This window comes from Lolium rigidum, chromosome 6 (genome assembly GCF_022539505.1).
Source record: "Lolium rigidum isolate FL_2022 chromosome 6, APGP_CSIRO_Lrig_0.1, whole genome shotgun sequence".
Lineage (NCBI taxonomy): Eukaryota > Viridiplantae > Streptophyta > Magnoliopsida > Poales > Poaceae > Lolium > Lolium rigidum.
In genome coordinates, this window is record NC_061513.1 from 270,538,534 (window position 1) to 270,564,154 (window position 25,621).

The 25,621-nt window shown below is 44.5% G+C and overlaps 1 long non-coding RNA gene across 1 annotated transcript; it reads left to right on the forward strand.

Annotated features, from left to right (window-relative positions):
* The first annotated feature begins 673 nt into the window (after positions 1 to 673).
* On the forward strand, positions 674 to 1,376 carry LOC124667024. Its single transcript, XR_006991131.1, has 2 exons — positions 674 to 726; positions 1,132 to 1,376. It is a non-coding gene; the product is annotated as an uncharacterized LOC124667024 (long non-coding RNA).
* Positions 1,377 to 25,621: the final 24,245 nt, after the last annotated feature.

Genomic DNA, 25,621 nt, shown 5'->3' on the forward strand with positions numbered 1-25,621 from the left:
CAATAAAAAAATATGACATCGACCAACATGTTAATAGGATTGATATGATACTAGTATCACATACATGTGCGCGTAGCACTTGGATGCGGGACGGAATGGAACTCGGAAGTTAAGCGTGCTAGAGGTGGAGTAGTGGGAGGATGGGTGACCGAGCGGGAAGTTTGACCACGAGTAAGTAATTTGACTAGAGATAAGTGTAGTTAGAGATAGAGACTAAGCTATGCAAATAAGCTGAAATAATAGAAATTCTGAAAAAAATAGAAAAAAAAACGGAGTGAAAAAAAATTAGAAACCCAAATGAATTAAAAAAATTTAACGAAATAGCCTTTAGTCCCGGTTGGGGACACCAACCGCGACTAAAGGTCCTTCGCCCGAGCGCACGCTAGCCGCCCACGTGGACGGACCTTTAGTCGCGGTTCGTAAGCAACCGCGACTAAAGGGGGGGCCTTTAGTCGCGACCATTTAGTCGCGGTTGCGCAACCGCGACTAATGGCTGTTGCGAACCGCGACTAAAGGTCATTTTTCTACTAGTGTAGCTAGCCAGATCTGTCGTTACTCGGTCAATCGATCGTCTTAATCCCTCCATCCGATCCGAGCTAATAGCTAAATCTTCCGTCTTGGTGTATCGCTGCTCTATTCTCGTCTCCGAACACGCTCGTTGTTTTGTCATGCGTGCGGGAAGAAGGGAAACAGCTACGGCATCGTCATGGTTGACACCGAGAAGAGGTACTGCTTACTCTTCACTCTCTCAATCCACTTAAAGCAGAAAATTAACCGGACACACAATCTAGCTAGTTTTCTCTCATATTCACCACATTAACTACAATCGAAAGATCTGCTCTTCTCGCTTGGTGTAAATTCATCCAAGATGTTGTTGGTATACCCTCCAGAACTGAACATGAACACACCAACAACACCTGATTGCAGCCCAGCTTGTGTTCAAACATGTGTATCCCAAAACACAAATCTAGCCAGCGAACAGCCAAGTAGTCTTGCCCCGAATCTTTATCGAACTTCCATCATTTTTTGTCTAACTGAATTCATTTTCCTTTCAAGTAGTACCACATATAAATTTCATTTTACGGATGTCTGTTCATCATCCTGAATACGACCAATTACCTTTCCATGCAGCCACTTCGAGGTTCAGGAGGTCGCGGAGAACGACGGCAAGTGCAAGTGCGGCACCAGCTGCAGCTGCACCACCTGCACCTGCGGCCACTGAAGAAGCCCTGCTGCTGGGCCTCTCGCGCCACGGCCGTCTACACGTACTAGTACCCAACTTATGCACTCCAGTGGTGCGTAGTTGTGTCAATAAAAGTTTCTACCAGTGTGTGTCTGTCTGCTACTATGTGGTTGTGCAAAAACCTGATGGTTAAGCCGGTGTGTGCACGGGAAATAGTTGGAACAGATCGGTCGTTGCATCGGTCTCGATCTCATTGTTTCCCCTGTAACTAGTGGTTAATCCTCGGGTCGTCTGTGAGTCGTGTCGTGTGATTTCATTTCGTGTAGTCTGTAATCTGTTGCATGGAATGAAATTTATAGTGTGTGTTTACTAGCTCGTGTGCCCCCATTCAAAATCAGAAGTACTTGCTTCAAGCAAGTGGGGCATATAAAAATATCCAGATCAAACCAGTCGAGGGACAATTATTTTGGGCTTCGCAAAAACTGGACCGGAACCAAGCAGCGAAGCCCATTGAACTAAATGTTTTCTTAAGTCTGGTCAAGAATGGGCCTCCTTTATGTACACTAATAACGATAACAAGCACAATTCCATGACAATCTGAATTATTAACAACACTGCATGCAACTTAAAATTTGTACTAGTTTAGTTACACCTGGATTTATAGTATTGTACTCCAGAAACGACTATCGGATATTTATGGTTCATACACTCGAAAACATTCTACCAAGCTGTGTAGTAGATATACACACAAAAATGCAATATGTTCATGGACATAAATACATTTATAGAGTGATGTCATACTTTTGGTTTTCTCGGATTTAGGGTGAAACAAGTTGTAACAAAAATGTTATTGAACCCGTCCAAAAGAAATGCATTTTCAAGTTGACACATTAAAAGTTGTGATGATTAACAATAAAACGGTATTACAAATATGCACCTTACTACACATGAGCATAACAACTTTCTTAAATTTATTAGTTATACCCAAAAATACTATACATGAAATATGGTTTATCGAGGAAAATATGTATTAATAAAACAACTTATGTGGGTCAAGTTTGATTTTGGATAAAGTAAAATAATTCAGTATAAATAGTCGAGAGTGGTTGATTTTAACTAGAATTAAATGAAACTATTTTAGGATTTCCTATTTTGATCTCCCATTCGACAACATAGGGATCAACGTTACTAATTTTGTTGAAAATATACAAGATAAGCGACCAATTGTTATTTGGGACTGTCGGGAAACTTACAAGACGACAAAAGATGCATTGAAATCACCGGTGTACTTTGAACGTAAGGCAAAGGACGCTCTCACAGATTTGGATTTCATGGTGTATTTCGCGTTGTAGATAGCCTCGACCGACAGTTTGGTGATAGCATCATGGATCTATGACGACATGGGAAATCCCAAGACCCACTTGGCTCACATCGTCGTGATAGGAAATACCCCTCATGGTAGCGATACCCCTAGGCAGCGATGAGTGTATTTTGCATCATATTTACCTTATATTTTTGCATTAGTACTGTTAGGAATTTCATATTTTACCGAGTTACCGCACACCTATTCTGCTTGTTTCATCGGGATCTGTGAAACAGTGGCGGAACAAGTCACACACGATACCGCACGCGGTTGCTCACAGTTAGCTTCTACTTATAGACGAGCCAACAGAGCAGGTTTGAATTTAGAGGAGAGGGAATCAACACACTTAGAAGAGCGGGAAGAGGCCGAGTTTTCGGTTCTACGCTCCTCTCGTTGACTGATACTAGTAGAGAGAATGGATGGTCTAGATACCTATTGCCATGGATCACCGACATGGCAGCTAGTCTAGGGAAACCAAACAGCAAACGTTCCAGTAATTTTAGCATTAATTATGCGAGTTCAAGCGGCTGGATAGAGCTAGGTGAAAAATTAATGTGTGCATGGAATTCAAGTGGACTCCGGCCTAATGGTTGATTTCTTGAAATAATGATTCCGCGAATCACTCATATCTCGTGGAAACTAGCACAATGATCGGGGGTCTCTCCCCTATGTTTGTTTTCTCCTCGTATTTCATGGAAACGTGCTTCGCCTGCTGCTCAACAAAATTGTTGACACTGCTTCGGACCGGTGTGCTGTCAGGGAGGGTCCTTGTGCATGACCACTAAACCGATCAAAAGAGCCGGACTAACGATGTGCAGCTGGCCTAGCTATTTCATTTTAGACTTAACGATGTGCAGCTGGCTTTCATTTTTTGCTTAGGCACGCCAACATGTTTGTATCACAAACACCTGCCTTGCTTTGTTTTCTTCAGCTCAGGTACACAGTTTTTATATGTGATGCTATATATTAATTTAACCACCGAATCAGCAGTGTAGTTCACACAATGCACCGGCTATAGAATGTTTTCCATCAGCATCGAAACAAAGACCGAGCTGCAAGACAATTGTGATTTTTGTCCATTGTGTGACACAATGCATGCATCAAAAATATTAATAGCCATTATCACTAGGTATTGACTTTACAGCAAATGGTGGGCTTGCTCTCATGTACTTGTATCAAACAAATCTACCAAAGCACAGAACATACATTTGAACAACAATCCGTACATCAGCTACTACCGACCATCCACCAATAATTGCTACTACAGAGCTGCATATCCCTTACCCCACAATGGATTGTGCGCTACAAAATCTTCATGACAAACAAGAACTGTGCTGACGGGCAGTTGTGAAGAGATTCCCTAGCCGGGAACTTCACAATTTGTTGTTGGGATGGCCATCGGCAAATCATCGGTACAAAATGGTGGTATACTGCACCAATGAGTTTGACACGAGCTTCTGACCATCTCCCGCAAATATTTAAGAAGCAACCTGAAAAACACTTGTAACACTTTAAGAACAAGGAACACGATAAGAAATCTGGAAGATGACATCTCCAAGCTAAAAATGCAAAACCACACTGCAAATATTTCTGTCATCGTTATTCCGAGCAACTTATTTCACAAAAAACATGTGCAAAGATACAAAGCCGCTAATAACCTACTCCACTCTATGCCAGTTTACTGGGCTCCTATTGAAAACAAAACAATGCCGATAAACAGGGCTCAATTAGCAATAAATACGACGATTTATTCCCGCGCTTGGGGCCACTCATCCGCCTCCTATCCATTAATTTCCCTACGTGAATACTGCCAAACACAGAGGATAAATAGGAGATAAAAAATTGCTGGCATGCAAATTCGTGAGCATACTCGGTCTCTTCACATGGCCTAATTAATTAGCACCTTAAACAAGATTGTTCGGGGACTTTTCACGAGAGCTGATTGGACTAAAAAAAAGGGACAGCAAAATCCTTCTGGCCAATCCTTGCTAACCTTGGTCGCAGAGCTTGCCATTAGAGGCCTAATAAACCCGTATGGAGGGAGTGTCTATTTGATACTCACATTCAGAGACAGTCTCTTCTATATTTATTCTAATATTCAGACATGAGACTTGAACACGCAGCTGGAGTTTTCTTTAGAAATAAAAAGAAGGCAGAAAAAATCTCAAAATCAATGCATCATTCCATACTACCTAGTATTTCTTTTAGTAGGCCATTGATGTAACTATTTATAAAATCTGTTTAACACAGACAAGCTAGCTAGCATGGGCATCAGGAAAAAATAACTAAGTATTGACATGCACATCAGCTAGCTAGCATCAGGAAAAACAACATACTCCAGTACACTTGTGCAGCGCAAATCATCCAGAAAAATACTTCTGAAGCATCATCACTTCTCAAGTCAGGTCACACAACAGGCACATTCATGTGACTCGGATAAACAAAAAGCATGTTTTGCCTTCCTTACGCGCTTAGTCAGTCAAGACGAGGGTTGATCACCTTAGCACCTTAATATCCATGCATAATAGGTATGAGAATGTGAGGTGTCTCATCGGCTGTGTGGTCTTGAGAGCATGTGGAAGGAGGGCATCCCCTCGCTGGCACCCAATGGCTCTTTGGTTCATGGTGGTTCTCCTACAAACCCCACACTCCACAACATTATTTGTTCCATCAGATTCCATTATTCGCAAAAGATAACTTATAAAGCATACATCCAATAAGCAACATTTTTTTCCAGCAAAAAGGATTGAGAATGCAATTAAATATTAGGTTACACATAACATCAAACCTCTTCTCGGAAAGGATCTCCATTCGAGATCGAACATGGGAGACCTAGTATTTCTTTTAACGTATCATTCCATACTACCTGGTATTACTTTTAAGGGGTCATTGATGGTACTATTCGCAAAATTTGCTCAACACAGAGAATTAGTTCATGCCATCATATGTGCAATCTGGCTAGCTACCCACAGAAAAAACAACTGAGTATGCACATCAGCTAGCTAGCATCAGGACAAACAACATCTATGCCTGCGCAACACAAATCATCCAAACTAGCTGCCCATATCAGAGAATCATAATCACATCTTCTGTCATATCCACACCAGTCTAAGTCATGCGACTCATGTAAACAAAAAGCATGTTTTGTCTGCCTAGGTCCTTAGGTGGTCCAGGTGATAGTTCATCAGCTTAGTACCTTAATATCCATGCATGTTAGGTAGTAGGACGGGAGGTGTGTTACCGGCTACTGCCTTGCAAGCACGTCCGAGGAGACAGCTAGGACGGGACCACACTGGGAGGGAGGGCATCGCCTTGCTGGCGTACATCAACAACACTGTGTTCCCTTGGTTCATAGTGGTCCTACAAACCCCACACTCCACAACATTTGTTATTCTATCAGATACCATTATTCATGAGAGGTAACTTATAAAGCATTAATCCAACAAGCAACATTTTTTCCAGTCAAAAGGATTCAGAATGCAATTTAAGATTGGCTAGGTTACGAAGAACATGAAACCTCTTCTCAGAAGGGTTCGCCATTTGAGATCGAATCCAAGGGAGACCTAACCAGAAGCATTAAGTTCTATCTTGAGGCAAATTACCACAATAGCCTTGTCCACTTCAGAAGGCCTTCAAATTCCCTGTAGCACAAAATGAAAGGGGGCAGGATCCTGGTGTCAAATCCAAAAGATTGATACAGATAAACTACAACTAGATACCGGTCTACATAAATCAACAAACCAAATCGTAATACAGTTTGCCACATCTGCATAGCTAATTATCAGTTATGATGAAAGATATTTATCCATGCTGCTAATGATCATCTGAATAAAAGTTCCAAGGCATAATTCAGGTCACAACAACCATGCGTTGCACTAACAGGAACATAGATCAGTTAATAATCATGGGCTTACTCGTAAATAAATGCATGAAGAATGATTCACATGTCTTGCTTCTCGCTAGCACAACAGAAGCTGAAGGACCATCACTGCTATTGTACTCCCATAACACATCACTAACATGGAGAATGGGGAATTCTAGTATATCATATAGAGAAAACAACTCACCACTTCCAAATAGCATGTTATGATCAATAGAAAATAAAACAGGGTGCGCGAAGACAAGGAATTGGTAAATCTAGGAACAATTTCAATGTCAGGAAACGATTCGTCAACAAAAAGGCATCTCTCGGTAACCAGCAGCACATGCATCAATTAGATAGGCAATAGAGTTCAACTTGAGGGTCAACAAAACAACAACAGTAGAGAGCAATGCCACATTGAGAACATGTTTATGGTTATAGAGAAAATTATGTGAACATTTCATGGATTCAGAGAAAACTGAGTTTACAATTAATTAACTGAAACCTTTATGTCATATTTTCCTCCTGGTTACCCTTGAACAACATAACTTGATGGTTAGCTCTAAAGTTGATATGCACAGAAGAATATATTCAGAGGAGGGTTTCAACTTGAACCCTCACTAGCACAAACTAGCTCAAAGCAACAACTATAGTATTGCAAAGGCACAAATTTTTCAGTAAAAGGCACGGGGCACACCTAAATAGTTGTTCTTGTCCACAGGGTCATCTGAGTGGAGGTAGTCCTGTCTTGATTTCTTCTCTTCTTTACCTGAAAATCAAAACACAAATGTTTTATAGTTGTGGTAACCTTGTGAGAGTACAAGTAAACTAGATTGGCCTCAAATGTTTAGTGAGGGTAGTAATTAACCCAATGTGACAATAAGTAGCACCCCGGTCCAAGCCCACAACAACAACAACAACCAAGCCTTTCAGTCCCAAACAAGTTGGGGTAGGCTAGAGTTGAAACCCATAAGATCTCGAAACCAAGTCATGGTTCCGGAACGTGGATAGCTAACTTCCACGCACCCCTATCCATGGCTAAATCTTTGTCGATATTCCAAACCTTCAGGTCTCTCTTAACGGACTCCTCCCATGTCAAGTTTGGTCTACCACGACCCCTCTTAACATTCTCATCACGCTTTATCCGTCCGCTATGCACCGGCGCTTCCGGAGGCCTCCGTTGGATATGTCCAAACCATCCGAGACGATGTTGGACCAGCTTCTCTTCAATCGGTGCTACCCCAACTCTCTCCCGTATATCGTCATTCCGTACCCGATCCTTTCTTGTGTGGCCACATATCCATCTCAACATGCGCATCTCCGCTACACTTAACTGTTGGATATGTCGTCTCTTCGTTGGCCAACACTCGGCGCCATACAACATCGCAGGTCGGATAGCTGTCCTATAAAACCTGCCTTTAGCTTTTGTGGCACTCTCTTGTCACAGAGTACGCCGAAGCTTGGCGCCACTTCATCCAACCAGCCTTGATTCGGTGGCCCACATCTTCATCGATATCGCCATCCTCTCGCAACATGGACCCCAAATATCGAAAAGTGTCTCTCTCCGGTACCACCCGCCCATCAAGGCTAACCTCTCCCTCCTCGTGCCTAGTAGAACCGAAACCGCACCTCATGTATTCAGTTTTAGTTCTACTAAGCCTAAAACCTTTCGATTCGAGAGTTCGCCTCCACAACTCTAACTTTCTATTAACCCCCGTTCGGCTATCATCGACTAGCACCACATCATCCGCAAAGAGCATACACCATGGGATGTCTCCTTGTATATCCCTTGTGACCTCATCCATCACCAAATCAAAAAGATAAGGGCTCAAAGCTGACCCTTGGTGTAGCCCTATTCTAATTGGAAAGTCATCAGTGTCGCCATCGCTTGTTCGAACACTTGTCACAACATTATCATACATATCCTTGATGAGGGTAATGTACTTTATTGGGACTTTGTGTTTCTCCAAGGCCCACCACATGACATTCCGAGGTATCTTATCATAGGCCTTCTCCAAATCAATGAACATCATATGAAGGTCCTTCTTTTGCTCCCTGTATCTCTCCATCAGCTGTCGTACCAAGAAGATGGCTTCCATGGTAGACCTCCCGTGCATGAAACCAAATTGGTTTTTGGTCACGCTTGTCAACCTTCTTAACCGGTGCTCAATGACTCTCTCCCATAGCTTCATAGTATGGCTCATCGGCTTGATTCCACGGTAATTAGTACAACTTTGAACATCCCCCTTGTTCTTGAAGATTGGTACTAAAATACTCCGCCTCCATTCTTCGGGCATCTTGTTTGACCGAAAAATGAGGTTGAAAAGCTTAGTTAGCCATACTATCGCTACGTCCCCAAGGCCTCTCCACGCCTCGATGGGGATACCATCGAGACCCATCGCCTTGCCGCCTTTCATCCTCCTTAACGCCTCATTAACCTCGGACTCCGGATACGTCGAACAAAGCACATGCTGGTATCATCAAAGGAGTCGTCTAGCTCAATGGTAGAGCTCTCAGCCTCTCCATTGTAAAGGTTCTCAAAGTACTCCCGCCATCTACGCTTGATCGCCTCCTCCTTCACAAGAAGCTGATCATCTCCGTCCTTGATGCATTTGACTTTGTTGACATCCCTCGTCTTCCTCTCCCTAAACTTGGCCATCTTATAGATGTCCCTTTCGCCTTCCTTCGTGTTTAAACGTTGGTAGAGGTCCTCATACGCCCGACCCCTTGCTTCACTCACCGCCCGCTTTGCAGCCTTCTTCGCCACCTTGTACTTCTCCATGTTAGCTGCACTCCTGTCCAGATATAGGCATCTGAAACAGTCCTTTTTCTCCCTAATAACCTTCTGGACCTCATCGTTCCACCACCAGGTATCCTTAGCTTCCCTTCTACTTCCCTTAGTCACCCCAAACTCCAATTTGACCAATTTTGATCAAGGCAACATATTTAGGCAACAACATCCAGCTAGAAAATCATGAGCAAAGCAACACTCGTAACATGTAAATCATAGGCCAGCTAGCACATACACCAACTAAATGTTAAGAAAACACATGTTTTCGTCGACTAAACTATTGCACTACACATGCACTAGAATTTAAATCTAAAACAAGTACACGAATCGTAGGGTTCAGTTTCTTCTTGTTGTTGTTCTTTGCATCCTTCTCAATAAGTAGGCAAACAAAGTAATAATTTACAAAGTTCCATGCAATCAAGAAAATAGCCTAAAGTCGGAAATAAGTAGAATGTAATTTAAGGTAGTGTGTTAAAAGGAAACCAACCCTTGTTGCGGGTATGTGCTACTGTACAGAGGCTTCCGTGAAACAATATTGTTTTTATTGGTTATTTTACACAACATGAAGCTAGTTCTGTTGCTTTTAGTTCATTCCCTGAGACCTAAGTTTGTGGTGCTATCCCATCCAAACTACCAAAATTAGGAAGCACAACTGATAGTTAAAAGGAATGAGAACGATAGACCAAAGAAGAAGAAAACAGAACAAAAGTTATTTTCGAGAAAATGCAATGACATTGCGTTTCATTTCATTGCAAACAAGAGTTAGTTACAAATGTTAGCCTCCTAGAGGGCTTACGGATACCACCCGTTGTTCTTACCGAATGGTAATAAGTGATTACTCCACAACCGGATGAGCAGCAATTGTACATGCATAAATACATATGTGCCTCCCCAAACAAAAAGGACACCTTGGTCCAAATAATCAGGATTCATCATCTAGCATGCATGAAAACCAAGTATCACTTGGGTAGTTACGTATATGAAAATGAAAAACTCTCTTGAAAAACAAATTTGAAGTGTGTTCTGCTGCACTTTAAGTGAAAAAAATATCTGAAATCTTCAACAATACCTTAGACATTACTGAAGCTCATAAACAAGGGCAAGGCCTTCATGCAAGGTAGGCCAGTACAAGGTAATTCATATTTTTTCGAGAAAACCCAAAGATGCACGAAGGCCAGTACAAGGTAATTCATATTTTTTCGAGAAAATGCAAAGGAATCTTTGCGTTCATTTCAATGAAAAGATAGAAGTTGTTACACGCATCCTAAGAGGTCTATGCAAGGTAATTCATATTGTATGATTAAAACTACACAAGATAAATGTTTAGAATTGAAATCTATACATGTGTTGCTAATGCCAATAGTGAATTAAACAAAAAGCTATATTTCAGGATACAAAGAAGCCTACTTCATGATGTGTATTCAAAGGACCAACGAGTATGACCAAATAAGAAGAAAAAGGGATAAACAATAACAACATCACCTAGGTTCATCATTACTCTGTTTCAAGAGTCTGCTTTTGCTGCGCACAGCCAGATGAGCAGCTAGTGTATTCACATAACTACATATGTGTCTTTGAGAAAAAAGGACAACCTAGTCCAGAGTAGGACTCACCGTTCATGTATAGGAAAGTTCATGTGATTATCATGAGTTACCACTTTGTAAAATATGAAGGTTGGCCCTAGTTGCAGATAACTAGCCAATACTACTACTGAAGGTACAAAAAAATTGTTGCATGCACTACAATTGTAATGACTTGAACAGAACAAAATATATCATACACTTGATAAAATAGGCAAAGAAGAGGGGGGAGCATGAGACAAGTACCACATTTTGCAGCTGTAGTTATGGCCATGGCACCGCCATCAAGCAGAAGTATCCAGCCTAAACACATGTTACGGTCACTACTGACGGAATAAGACGTACAAGACAGAGGTAACCGACAAAGCAGAAAACCAAGGCAGGAGCCTCTTTGATCAACTCCTATTGGCTTCTTCATGGCAAAGCATGCGACCCTTGTTCCTGTATTTGCAAATTGAACACCAACATTATCAAATCAAGCACGAGATAAAACAGGGGCATTTATGCATTTTCTTTAAGAAAGATAAATAGTTGTTAACTCATCAACTAAACTTAGCAACTACTGGATAATTTCAGCATGACCTATGCTGTTTTCGGATATTCACATGATACAACAAATAATATATTTGAAAAAAAAAGACTAGTGTATGTGCACACAACAAAACTAGTGTGACATATAGTTAAATTCCATCAGATGGGTTTAACCAAGGACAAATTCCACAAAAAAATGACGATGAATGACAAGGCAAAGTCAATGATGCAAAGCATCAAAGTGAATCCTAGGATGGACGAGTTAATACAACACACATGAATGTTGTGTTACAAGATTTTCAGAGCATGCAATGTTCTCGTAGAGTTTAGGTGTTGAACAGCTGTTGCACGACAACCAATGCAATGTGAGTCCTAGACGGGTCTTCCATCTTCCAAGTAATGCATCTAGCAAGCTCCAGGTCCCATCAACCATGGATATCATCTAGTCCTCACATCATTGCACAAGAAGAGACAAACATTATGGTCAGCTAGTGACCTTGCTTATGTTGCTGCCTTTTCATTCAACAACCTAAGTTCGCAAGCTAAAACAGTTTACATGTTTCCATCTAGTACGTGTCTTGTATTTTTTAGCACAATCTTATCACATACCAAAACCATAATTAGGAACATGCACGACTAACATAGTACTTGTCTTGTATTGTAAGCATTTTAGCATGTACATCGATCTTTAGTTCATATACAAATTTAACAAAAACCTGAAAAAAATAGATCTTATAAACATATATACTCATAACACTAAATACAGGGCCAGCCTATCTTGAACAAAGACCCCTATGCATCCACAACGTTCTTATACCCATCAATATAAACAACAGCTTACAAGATAACGGACAAGGAGATGAAGGCACCAGCCTATCTTGACCATGCAAGACAAACACATCAACTAAAGAAGGATGTTGATGCAAGATAAATGTGCAAGTTTATAATGCTAACATACTTTGTCAATGTAATGCTAACATAGAAGTAGAGGTCAATGTTGGAACAGTGGACAAACATATGCAGGTGGAAACTGAACCTGGCCAAGTTTTGAACATAATAATGTTGACTTAATATGAAGATGCAGTAAACAAAACAGACCCACACCACACACATATGAATACACAAAGCCTTACATTAGGTAATTTTCCTTGAAGACAAGTGAAAGCTCCAACTATGCTTACCAGACCTCTACTAGATTAGGCTCAGGACAAAAAGAGCCAATACAATTTGTATAATCTAAACAGAAGAATAAAAGGACATCACGGAAAAACTTGAGGTACAACATCACATAGTCCAAAATCCTGAACAACAGAGAGAATACACTAGAACATCACAGTCCATGATCAAATCCTACAAATTGTACCACCACCACTGAAACCTAAACCAGCATGTATCAGAGTGCGCGGAGCATGATTATTTAGTGGCCAAGTCAACCCAAGTCGCCATGGTTGCGACTCGTGACTTGTTGGCTTGACTCGAGTAACTTGGTTTGATTAGTCGCCCCAAGTCGCCATGGAAGTAAAAAAGAGCACTACCGCACGTGATTCTCTCCTTTGCATAGCCAATTGATGCCATATGAAGAAAGTTGGCCTGTCATATATCGCATCCAAGCCGGACATGCCCAACTAACCGCTCCCCAGCCCTCACCCGCTCAGTAAACCTAGCACTCCATCACTTGAATCCTCCAACCGTCGTCAGCCCATAGGCGCACTCCCACACACAGCCACGCTCGACCCTCTCCCCTCAAAGCCTTTCCTTCCTTTGCACCGCCGGCGAGGAGCGGCGGCAGCTCGAGCCTCTCCCCCCGAGCTCCACCCTTTCTCTCCACCCTTTCTCTCCCTTTACATCTCTTTCTCTTTGAAATCCTGAGGCAGGAGAGACCCTATACCCCCCCCCCCACACACAAAAAAATCCAGCAATCGACGGGCGACTATCAGCCGCCGATGTATAGTCACTGTCAAACCAGCATGTCGTGTGTCTCGCCCCATGAGTCGGGTCGCGTGACCTAGGCAGGACGCGCTGACTCGGCGACTATACGGTGACTATACAACAAATCAAAAAGCGTGCATGGCACGGAGGAAAGAAGGAGACAAGCAGAAACTCACTCAAACTAGGTCTATCATGAAGCAGCAGCTCATGGACGTTGCTAGGGAAGACGTCAGCATAAGCAGTAGCCTAGGCAGGTGACCAGCAGCTCTTCCTCCGCACTGAAAAAAATATACCTGCACAACACAAGAACTTCATTACCACATACAAATCCTATGGCTTGCCAAAAACAAAGATGACAAAGTACCAAAACATAGGAACTAACTTAATTTGGTTGTTTTTGTCATATTAGCTAGCATACCACGATAGAATACATTACACAAATACCCGACACTTAGATCGATAAAATGTAGCGATGCACATGATTACAAAATCATCATGATAGCTACAAATATTGCAGCTATCTGAACATTATAATCAATTAGCAGTCATATCGACTTACATGCGTAGGTTACTATGTTCCAAACATGATTATAAATCCACGAATACTCGCTGGAATTAATCAAACCACCATGCTGGCATGTAGTTAAACATTGAGGAGTTAAGGATTCCATTATCAACTTTTCTTGATTACTCCTCTTGCTCATCTCCACCGGACACCAGCATTAGCATCATCGGCGGCCTCACCGGCATAGCAGCTCTGGATTGCGCGGAGAGGCGCCGTCCAGGGAAATTTGTTGACCTGTATAACATAATCAGAGCTGGAAATTAATTTTGTACATAGAACTAGAGTATACATGTGCACAACACCTATTGATGACAAGCAGAAACCAATCAAAATAAGAATCGAGTCCTATACATGCACCGACCGACAAGTTCTAAATTAAGTACAAAATAGATTTCCCTCTTCCATACATATGCATGCTTTCTCAGCTGCCTCCACGGCGATTTTTTTAATAATATATTTTTTTCGTTAATTTTATAAATAATACCCGATTTTGAACTTTTTCAAAACTAATACACCGTCGGGTTAGTGTTCCCCGATTAGTACTAATCGGGTAACCCGATTAGCATCAAGCACATGCATGCATGCACATGCAGCCTAGGGGGCAGGCGGGTTCCCGATTAGTAATCAGGTTTCCCTAACCCGACGGTGTATTATTTTTGAAAAAAAAAATCGAGTATTATTTATAGAATTAATGGGAAAAAAGTATTATTAAAAAAAATCCGCGCCTCCACGTCTAGTCATCAATGGGGAAAAACCAACAAAATATCAAGTATGTGTGCAACCAGGACACACTTCGATCCCCCGGGAATCAAACACCTTCACATCATACTTGAAGCTGTTTACTAGTAACAATCTGGATACGAGAAAAAGGCAGCTCTATCAAAGTGATTAAAAAAGAAAGAGGCTAGAGTTTTTCTAGCAGATTTGTGGCCTAATCCAGGTAATCGACATGCGATACTAGCATCAGGACCAAACCCTAAACCTTCACATGCATCATGAGAATTATCCAAGATTCACACTGATAACAAATTCAACATGTTAGAAAGAACAAGATTTAGAAGGAATGGGTAGTATCCTCCCATAGATGGCACAAAGAATTATCCACAAGCCCATCGTTACATTTGCATAGTCATCCTAACAAAAGTATTTTTTGGAAGATAGATACAGGCTTTTATTTGATTGGACATTGTTTTTCACGTGTGCATCTTGCCAAACCATTTCGCAAATTTAGTACAAATATTTTCTCAGCTATCAAGATGTTTAGAGAAGGAGCAGAATGATCTCTACTTGAAAAATGTAGCCTACAAAGATATTGACGCTGTATAAAGCAAAATATGGCCTTTTTGCAATATTGACGAGTGCAAACCTTGCAAAATACAAGTTTGAACCCAAAAGAAAACCACTTCAGCCTTTGGTTTAATAAATATTTATTAATACAGATTCACTTTCTAATATGAAAATGAGTTGCCATCCCAGGGATCATTCTATTGAAAATTTACTAAGCAGGATTTCGACTGTGAATTTATCAGCAAGGCCAGCTCCAAATGAAACAAAGTAAACATTGATACTTGTATGAACATAAGAAGGTATAACTAGGCAGCTAGGACAGGGAAAGCTCTTTAGCATACCAAAACTAACATGTGTAGTACTATCCTGTAAACGAAACTGGGATTCATCCACAAACCCTCCATAACGGTTTGCATAGTCGGTGAACCCAGCAGAAGATAGGGGAAATTTAGCAGCCTTAAAATTGGGGGAAATTTGATGTAATTCTTTTTTATTAGCTTGTGTATAGCTCACCAGTGAGATCAGCTATAGAGGGAATGGGTAACTGTGAAATCAAGCAACTTTATTTATTCCCCTCTCACACAACAAAACAGAGAAGTAGTCAACTTTATTCGTTGGCTATTTTTTTTATGTTTTAACCAGAACTACATGAGCAGTTGGTAGATATAAAAGAGATTTTAGCAGGAAGGAAGTAATACACAACCTGGCGGCAGAAGGTGTGCTCTTGGTGGAGCATTGCATGCCTAATGCAGGCAACTCCAGATCCATGACCACGACCATGGTCTCCTCCTGTACATGGCAAGCAACAACCAAGAGAAAAGGGTTAGTACTTCAGATCAAACAAATCATCCAACAGAAGAAAAACGGAAGGACCATGCAAACATTCTCACTTTCTTAATTTTTCCTAGTCTATTTCTCGCATTTGGCAAGAACATATGTGATGCACACATACACATGAGGCATCCTGGACACGTCATGCTCAAGGTCATCCATGCCCGAGCAGCAGACGGTAGTGTCCTCTCCGAGATAGTAGAAGCACCGTGGCTGGCGAGAGTGGTGAACCCAGGCGGCAAAGGCACCACACCAGAACCACGTGCTCTGCAGCACAACGAACGGGTCGAGCCCTACTTCCTCCTCAAAGTACAAGCCCTACTAATAGCATCCTAAGAGGGATCTTCGGCCTCCATGACACAAGCACAGCCGCCGGATCCACCAATTGGCTCCATTGACCTGCATCATAATATATTGATAGCAAATATGAGTGTTTGGTACAATAGCAAGATAGACATACATAGATAAAAATCTAGTTGCGCTTAAATCTAAAGAAATGTGATGAACATCTCTCTGTTGTTGCACTCTGAAGATCCACACATATCAATCCTCAAACTAGACAGGTTTTTCTAGCTTAGGTTAGTATGTCAATTTATTTATATAGCAGACCAAATTTCAGTTGTTACGTTCATATATACACAAAATCTTTTCCATTGAACCCAAATAAATTCTCCTCGTGAAAGGGCGTTCTTACAAGTGAATAGCAGAGCTAAAACATTCAAACATAACAACAAGAAACCTATACCTTGACAGGATCCATTATATAAATTTTAGAAAAAACAAAACTGAAAGTAAGCAATCTAGCTGCTTTAGAAATAGGATAACCAAATCTGTAACCAAATACAAAAGATTTGATTTGTAGCTCTCATTGAACTCACACAGAAAGCACGGACAGACTAGACTGTTACATCACAAATAAAATATCAAGGGAACATAGTATTTCCGAACCAAAATTTCAGGAATTCTTACTCTTCACAAACCCATCCTCAGATTTTGCAAGAACCATACATTATGCACACACAGAGATGAGCATGTGCAGCATCTATACATGCCAGAACAACAGTATTGGAGTGAGTGAGATTAACTTGGCGCCGCACTTGATGGTAATGCCAGCAAGTGTCCATCCTAGACACCTCATGCTTGAGGTCATCCACGGTGATGCCGCAGGACGGCTGTGTCCTCTCCAAGAACATCCGTGAATCCAGGGACAGATTCGTTGGTGGTGAACCCAAGCAGAGAGGGCATCACACCAGAACCAACAAATGTCCCCACTTCCTCCATGAAGTAAAGGTCCTACTAGTAGCATTCTGACCACGGTGGTAGATGGATATGAGGGATGCCTAGCCGAGTGTTGCCTCCGGAGCTGCTCCATTTACCTACATCAACATTATAGCCAATTAATATGACCGCTAGGTAGACAACATAGATAAAATCAGGTACGGTTAAATCTAAAGATGTGTGATCGACATTTCTCTGAGGTTGCATTCTATAAGATCCACAAATAACCATTCTCAAACTAGACAGGTTTTCTGACCTAGGTTAGTATGTCAACCTATTTATATGTATAGTAGGCCAAATTTCAGGTTGGTCCCGTGACATACAGAATCCTCTCCCTGGAAAATCGATGTACCTTGCGAAAAAAGGAGCGTCGATGCTAGTACAACTAAAACATTGAAACGGAAAAGTGGGAACCTACAGGTCGAGAGGATTGATTATATCCATATATATTTAGAAGCTGCTCCAGAACTGAAAGTAGATTCATGCTTTGGCAGGACAAGATGAACATTGATCGGCTGCTGAGTCATCCATTTGGCAGCAAGCGTCGTTGCCGCCGACAGACTGTTGGTGGTCTGGCCGTGACGGCTGTATCTTGCACATATTGCAGGACGCAGCGCCGACGCGCACGTCCAGGCTTGCCTCGTAGCCCATCATGGATATTGGCTGCCTCCTTGACTTTGCCCGCGCACAGCTTCAGCTCCGAGCATCCTCTCCTCCTCGTCCGGCCGGCTGGTCTGGTCGGGGAAATAATCGATTTTGAAGTCGGACAGATGAAATTGGGGGAGAAGGAAGAGGATTCCAAATTGGACCTAGGCCAATCAAATACCTTGAGTACGCATGCCTCTGTAGATGCCGACGGTGGCGGTGCCGCGGTGATCGACCATCGGCGGTGTGCGCTGCGTCGTGGCCGACGCCAGGGTTCGCGAGGCGGATGGAGGCTGTGGTGAAATTCTCTCCCGGTGGTAGGCGAGGTAGGCCTCCTCCGATTCGGGCGCATCATCCGCCTCCGGCTGACATACCACCGGTGTCCGGTGGGGAGGCGACGCCGGGGAAGCTGTCGAGCAGGTGATGCAGGTGCTTGGCGGGGGCGGCGGGGATGTAGTGTTGGCGATTGAGTGGGCCGGGAGAAGGAAGCGCAGGCGAACGGAGAGGCTGGTGCGGCCGGGATGCGGCGGCGGTGTGGTCTCAGGGTCGATGGCGGTCGGGAGAGCGAGAGAAGAGGCAGCAAGGACGGGGATTGGGATTCCTGGACGCTTCGTTTACTTCATTTCCTTTGTTTTCAATTTGATGTTGACTTGTTCGTTTGGGAATTGGGATTCCTGGACGCTTCGTTTCCTTCTTGGTTTTTCGACTTTGTTTCTTCGTTCGTTTCGTCTGGCATGTACCCAATGGATATACGGTCTCGCGCGATATATACGCGGCCATTAGGCAAATTGCAACCAAATATATTGCCCGTTTGGCAGGACAGTGACAAGGCAATGGTTTAGTTCCTGCAAACGAGGTCGGGTACAAATCGAAATGATATGTTTTTTCTAAAACAGGGCAAAAGACTTATATTTCCATCGATTAAGACGATGAGAGTGTCAGCTTAAATTTTGGAAACCCGGTACGACACGGACGGCTGAAAAACACCGATTTGGCCGATACACACCATCGAGGAAAAAACGCAACACCAAGGTATTGTGTTTGGAAAAAAAATAACACACAAGCGTCATCGCCGTCTCTCCTCCTAGAGCTAGTGAACCCGAATTTGCCATCCACTTTCATAGGACTTTGACAAGAGCATCAAGCCATCAGAACTACTCCCTCCGTATAGGATTATCAGCTCGAAGGTCTAATTCGCTAGGGCAGCTCTATAACTCTTCTCATTAGTTATCGCATACACCAATAGTTTTAAGAGGATAGAGAGAAAAATAGAACAAGCATTGGGTAGAGAGGACAATAAATAAGCGAGAGCTTATGATTCCAAACAATTTTAAAAAGCTCTCTCATCTTATAAACCCCAACGGAGGGATTACAAAACAACTGGCCACACACGCCGACGGACCTGGCCACCGCATCTCCAACTTCAAGCCACAAATAAACGACGATGAACCCTCAGACACACCGCAGAGCGACTACCGAAACCTTGCACCGGCTCCATCCCTTCGCATCCTCATAGCCGCTGCTACACAAGACGTCGACGAGCAGCAACACAAACCACAAACTTGCTGGCAAAACTCTACTTGAAATGGAGCCCTCAAGAGGGGAGATAGCGCGGAGCCGGCATAGCCCGATTCGCGTAGCCCAAATCTAGGGTTACCCCTGAAGAACTTTGACGCGGAGACGAGAAGCGCATCAAGGAGGCCTCCAACAAGTTGACACCGCCCACGGGCGCACCAGCCGTCGTTGGCCCCAAACGATTAGGGGCCGGTTGTCTCGCTCCCATATCCATAACCGGGTAGCCCCTCCTATCCAGCGCCGCCGTCGTCGGCAACGACGGATCCGTGCCCGACTTTCTCCGGCTATCTCGCTACCAAATGCAGAATCGGATAGCCCCTCCCCCTCTATCCAGCGTCCTTGTCTGCCACCAATCCACAAGGATACAAACATATGCCCGAAGCCGCTACCGAACGGAAGGTGGAAACACGAAAGTTGTCGCCACATGGGGAGCCGCACTAGGAGAGGAGCAGAGGACTGATGTGGAGCCGAGGTATGGGGAGGAGCGGCAAGAACGTCTTGGCACCAACTGGCCGCCACGTCGTGGGAGGGGCGAGGCGCCGGCGAAGACGCTAGATCTACGCGTCGAACATTTGTTGAAATTGGCGCAGAACTTTGTGGCTTGCGAGGCCACCTCCTCCGGCAGCGGCGACGATAGGTGGAGTATTGAAAAAAAAATTTGTTGAATTAATTTATGCAATGCGGCTAGGCACATGTAAATTTGAAACACTGTTGACTATAATACTCCCTCCGTTCATTAATAGATGTACAATGGTTCATATAAATTTGGATGTATCTGTGTTTAAAAAATGTCTAGATACATTCGAATTTAGACAAATTTTTGACATCTAAAAATGGACAGAGGTAGTACCATTTTTTTTTCGCGGTGAAGAAAGTTACCGAGGAGATGCGAGCAAAGAGCAAGTGTTTATTACCCGCAAAAAAAGTGTTTACTGATGGAGAGTATATGCAGGATGCAGCAAAGATGGATCGTTTGATGCATTATGGAAAAGAAAAGGCAGCGGCAGCCGGGACGCTTCATTTCCTTTGTTTTTTTATTTGACTTGTTCGTTTTGGATTCCTGGACGCTTCGTTCCTTGGTTTTTTATTCATTTGACTTCGTTCGTTCGTTCGTTTTGCGGGCACGTACCCAGTGGATTATATACGGTCTCGTGCATATAAAGGCGGCCATTAGGCAAAGCGCAATCAAATATGGTGCTCATTTCATTTGGCCAGACCGCCAGACGATACAAGGCAATGGATGAGTTCCTGCAAACGTCGGCTAAAAGATCGAAATGATGTGCGTCTTTTTTCTAAAAAAACAAGGCATAAAAGACTTCTATTTTCATTGATTAAGGGGAAAACTGGTACAACAAGGCCGGCTGAACTGCACACAGCAACGCTACACACACCGTCGAGGGGAAACACACCACCGAGGTAGCATGCATGTGTCATCGCCGTTGCTCATCCTTGAGCTAACGAACCCGACATCGCCATGGACTTCAACATGAGGTGCACTCACGGTGATGGGAGCGTTAAGCCATAAAAACCATCAAACAAATGACCACATACATCGACGACCGTGCGGTCTCAGATTCGAGGGCGTGTTGCGAATGAGAACTATGCAAAGCTGGCGCCGTGAAGGATCACCGAGCAGGCCGTCGTTTGTCATTGTTGTCGTAGGGAAGTCATCGCCACACGAACCTCGTTGATGCAACTCCGACTTCAAGCCATAGACAAAACCACGATGAACCCACGGACACGCGGCGGAGCGACTACCGCAACCTTGCCCTGACTCCATCTTCATGTATTCTCATACTATCTGCTACACAAAGACGATGACGACCACCAACATGAGCCACAAACCTGTTGGCCGAACTCTACTTTAAGTGAATCCCTCGAGAGGGGAGACGGCGTGAAACCGACGTCGTTGGATCCCTCGAGAACTTGGACGCGGAGATAAGAAGCGCAGTAACGAGGCCACCAGGAAGGTGACCTGCCCACAGGTGTCGTCGTCGTCGGCCCGACAAATCTAGGTAGCACCGTCACCCCCAGTACATGCCGCCATGGGCCATCTTTCCACGAGGAGACCAACCCAAGGTAATGCACCTTGCCGAAGAGGTTGCAGCAAGGATCCGGGTCCGCCGGCCGGAAGCTAGAGCCACGAAAGTCATAAGCACGACATGGATGTTACGCTGGGAACGTTGTTGTGTTGCCGTGCGCGCCCTGCAGGGAGGAGTGGCAACCATGTCTTTGTGTCGATTGGGCCACGACGTCGCCGGAGGAGAGGCGCGGACCTTGAACCTCTGGTGAAATTGGCGCTTGCTCCAAATTAATGTGTTCATTACGTGGTTTGACGTTTATAAAAATAATATTGTATACAAGCTTTATTCATTCTAAGGAATGCAGTATATATGTACATGACCCGATATATGTCCGATCGAAGAATTGGCATTTGCCATGCCAAAATTTCAAACAATGTTGACTAGAGTATATACGGATTAGTATGCATCATGAAAAAGAGCCGGCTAGAGTATATACGGATTAATTAAGCACGCGAAGGAATAATAAAGGACGTGTGCTCGGTCTGACTTCCCGCGCGCGCGCAGCTGATGCAAAAAATGGTTCACGCTTGTATATATGCGTGCATCCACCAGTCACACCCTATTTTTGTTACAGTATTGTTTTTCAAAAAAAAAAAAAAAGCTGGCGCTCCTCTTTAATTATTTATCCCGCGCGAGCGAGAGAGGAAAAAGAGAGACGCGACCGGTGAAGCGAACCAAGAAAGAAGAAATGATTGAAGAAGCCAGCGAGTCAAACTTTTCTTAATTGTGGCGCGCGCGAGAGAGAGAAAAAAAAAATTAAAAAGTCGCGACGAACCAAGGGTTTTCGGAGGAATTAATTAAGGCCAGCTGGCGATTGGCTCGGGCGTTTCCGTGTACCGCGCCGGCCGGGGTTGCGCGCGCGCGTACGGCCGGGTGTGTACGTACATCTGTCTTTCCACCGCGGCCGGGTGTTCGCGGCAGTCAAACGGATGTGCCCCCTCATTTTGGCCGGACTAATCTCTCAGCTGCTGCATTAATTCACGTGCGCGCGGAAAATGCAATCGCGTCCTTCTGTACCCGATCGAACCTGACGGGGCGACCTCGGCGCCTGCTTTAACGATCCGACCCAGCGTGAATAACTGATCGACTCACGCAAATTATGGATCAGAGCGGCCGTACAACCATCAACCTCTTTGGTCATACCACCAACGAACCGAGAGAAAAAAAAAGGGGCAAGTAGTCCCTTCGCATCTTCTCTGGGCAGCCAAGCAACCGAACCCAAAACCCGAACATCCCTGAACTTCCACTTGCCCACCTCTCTGTAGACAAATCTTCAAAGAACATTTTGCTAGGTCTGGCCTCCACTTAAACATCACCTATTTTTCTTACCCTCACGCTGTCACGCAATCAATCTTTGCAGGATAAACCACACAAAAATTATGCTCATCTATCGAAGAGATATCCCATTGGTGGTCTCCAGGAAGGCCGGAACAAACCACTTCAGCTCCTCTATCAATTGTTTTTCAGTCATTGTCCCACCTTCAACACGGACACGAGGTCGAAAAAGAGTAAACCATCATTGGCCATACCATACATGACTGCATTCTTCTTGGGCATACTCCCTCCGTCCACAAATAAGTGTACATTTGGGTTTTTAGATAAGTCAAACTTTATTAACTTTGACCAACTTTTTAGGGAAAGTAACAACATTTATGACACTAAACTACCATCTTTAGATTCATCTCAAAATACAGTCTCATAATATAGTAATTTGATGTCACACATGTTGCTATTTTTTGGTAAAAAAATGGTCAAAGTTGTTAAAGTTTGACTTATCCAAAAACCCAAATGTACACTTATTTGTGGACGGAGGGAGTAGTCAACTTTAGGCAGCCTTTGGACGCATGAGTTGCAACCTCACAAGAACGGTAACACTACAACTCCCAAGAACCATAACACCACAGAAACAAAATTAAACATAGGTAGCAATAACGACGCAAGTGTTTCACAGTAATCACCTGGTTTACCGACTCAAATCGAAAATGACCAAAGGAAAGCATGCACATGTTTCATCGCCCTCGTTTCAAATTTCAGAGAAGACACAACAATTATTATTAATATCACAACCTATATAAAAAATAAATTGTGATTATTCCAAGGAGTGCATGAAAATCTTTTCTGAATTGTCACTTGCCCAGTTTTCAATCTCGCTCTTGTGAATAGCCTGAGACCCCGAATCACCCCTCGGGAAGCTCACACACAACTTCTCAAGAACCATGGCGTTGCGTAGCAACAGACGCGCCAGTATTCTCTGTGACTCAATGCCCATGTAGTGTACCATGTTGATCTCCCTCACACTTAGGCGCAAGCACGGGATGGAGAAGCTCGTGGCGGGACCTACGGATGCATCACCCCTTCCATCATCCTCCATGTTGAGCGACAAAACCTCCAGGTTCGGAGCCTGCTCCAAGATCCAACGAATTGCGACGATAAACACGTAGCTTTCAGTGGACTTATGTAGCGCGAGTCGCGTCATGTTGCAAAACAACGGGAGCTCCGCCGAGGGTCCGCGCTCTATGCTCCCACCATGGTGCAGGAGCCTCATGTCCGGGGTGATGATCTTTCCAAAGAGCATTCTGAACCCGACACACTTCGACATCCGGTAATCCGCTTTGCTGAAATAAACCTTGCACGATGAAGGGATCCCCTGCGAGCCATGCAGATGCAGGAGTGACTCCGCGGGTAGGTGACCACAGTACTCCAGCGATCTCAGCTCGGACGCGTCGATGCTGATGTGATGCACGTTGTGGCAGCACCGTAGGCTGAACCTGCGGAGGCGTTTGTCGAGGACGGAGACCCTTTTGAGGCGGCGAAAAGGAGGTTCATGGCAAAGGGGAAAGATGTTAGAATCAGAGTTATTTTGGAATGCATCAGTTGTGTTCGAAAAGGTGCCAATGAGGAATCGACGGGGATTTCTAGATATAGTACTCAAAAGAATCGCCACAATACACCCGGACAATTAGAATTCAAAAAATTTTGTCGTTATTGTCGCAAACATACCACTCATCACGAAATAAAGAAATAGCAACATCATGTGTTCTATTTTTACAAAGAACAAAAAGAGTAAGAACTTCAAGCACACCGCAAGCAGGCACACGCCGCCCGACACCACGCCGGCTAGCGGGGCCTAGGGGTTGGTGCCACCCTGCCACCGAGGCAGGAAGCGACACCCACCACCTCAGAAAGGCGAACCAGAAGGCCGAGACGCCACCCACCACGGGCCCGCCTGGCCCGCGGCAGGCCTAGCTCTGGCCCGAACTAGAGTGCCGCCCTGCAGCCACTCCCTCCGCCGACGCCCGCCGCCAAGAGCCGCCAAAGCGCCGCCCGGAGGCTACCTTGCCCGCCAGGAAGCAGCAGCTTCACTGCGCCGCCATGAGTCCGACCACAAGTGGCCGGGACCCCGTAAGCAGCCTCTCCGCTGCCCAACACCACGCCGGCCAGCGAGGAAGCCAACTCACGACCGCTGCCGCCGAGACGGACGAAAGCCGGAGCCTAGGGGGCCGCCGCCCTGCCACCAACGCAGGGGACGGCAACCACCCCAGCAGATCTGGGCAGAGCCAAACCCCGGAAGCAGCCGGACACCACCGTCGCGAGCGCCCAGCAGCAGCACCTCGAGGCCCTCCACGCCGGCGCACATCACCTGCAGCTCCCCGCCGGTGGCCGCCACCGCGCCGCCGCGCCCCACGCTAGCGCGCTGCCGCCGCTCGAGATCGGCCGCCCGCGCCGCCACCACCCGAGCGGGGAGAGAAAGGGGCCCCGCCGCCGCCGACGCTGACCGGGCTTTGCCCGCCAGCGCGTCCCGGCGGCGGCGAGGAGGGGGAGGGAGGAGGTGGGGGAGGCGAGTGGCGGCGCTAGGGTTCCCCCCCGGTCGCTCGCGGGAGCGACGCGGGAGGAGGAGCCAAAAAAAATACTGTACTGAATTGACAATGCAACTTCAAGATAAATATTTTTAAATGGCTCTGTATGAACTTTGCTTTTCAGAATCGGTCTATACCATTCATATTTCTGCTGGATATATAAGAGTATTGGTTAGTCACTACTTATTATATTTTCCTATGGTTTAGTTGTCAAGTTAAATAGAGTATATGGTTTTAGACACTAAATTTCCTCTAAGGAA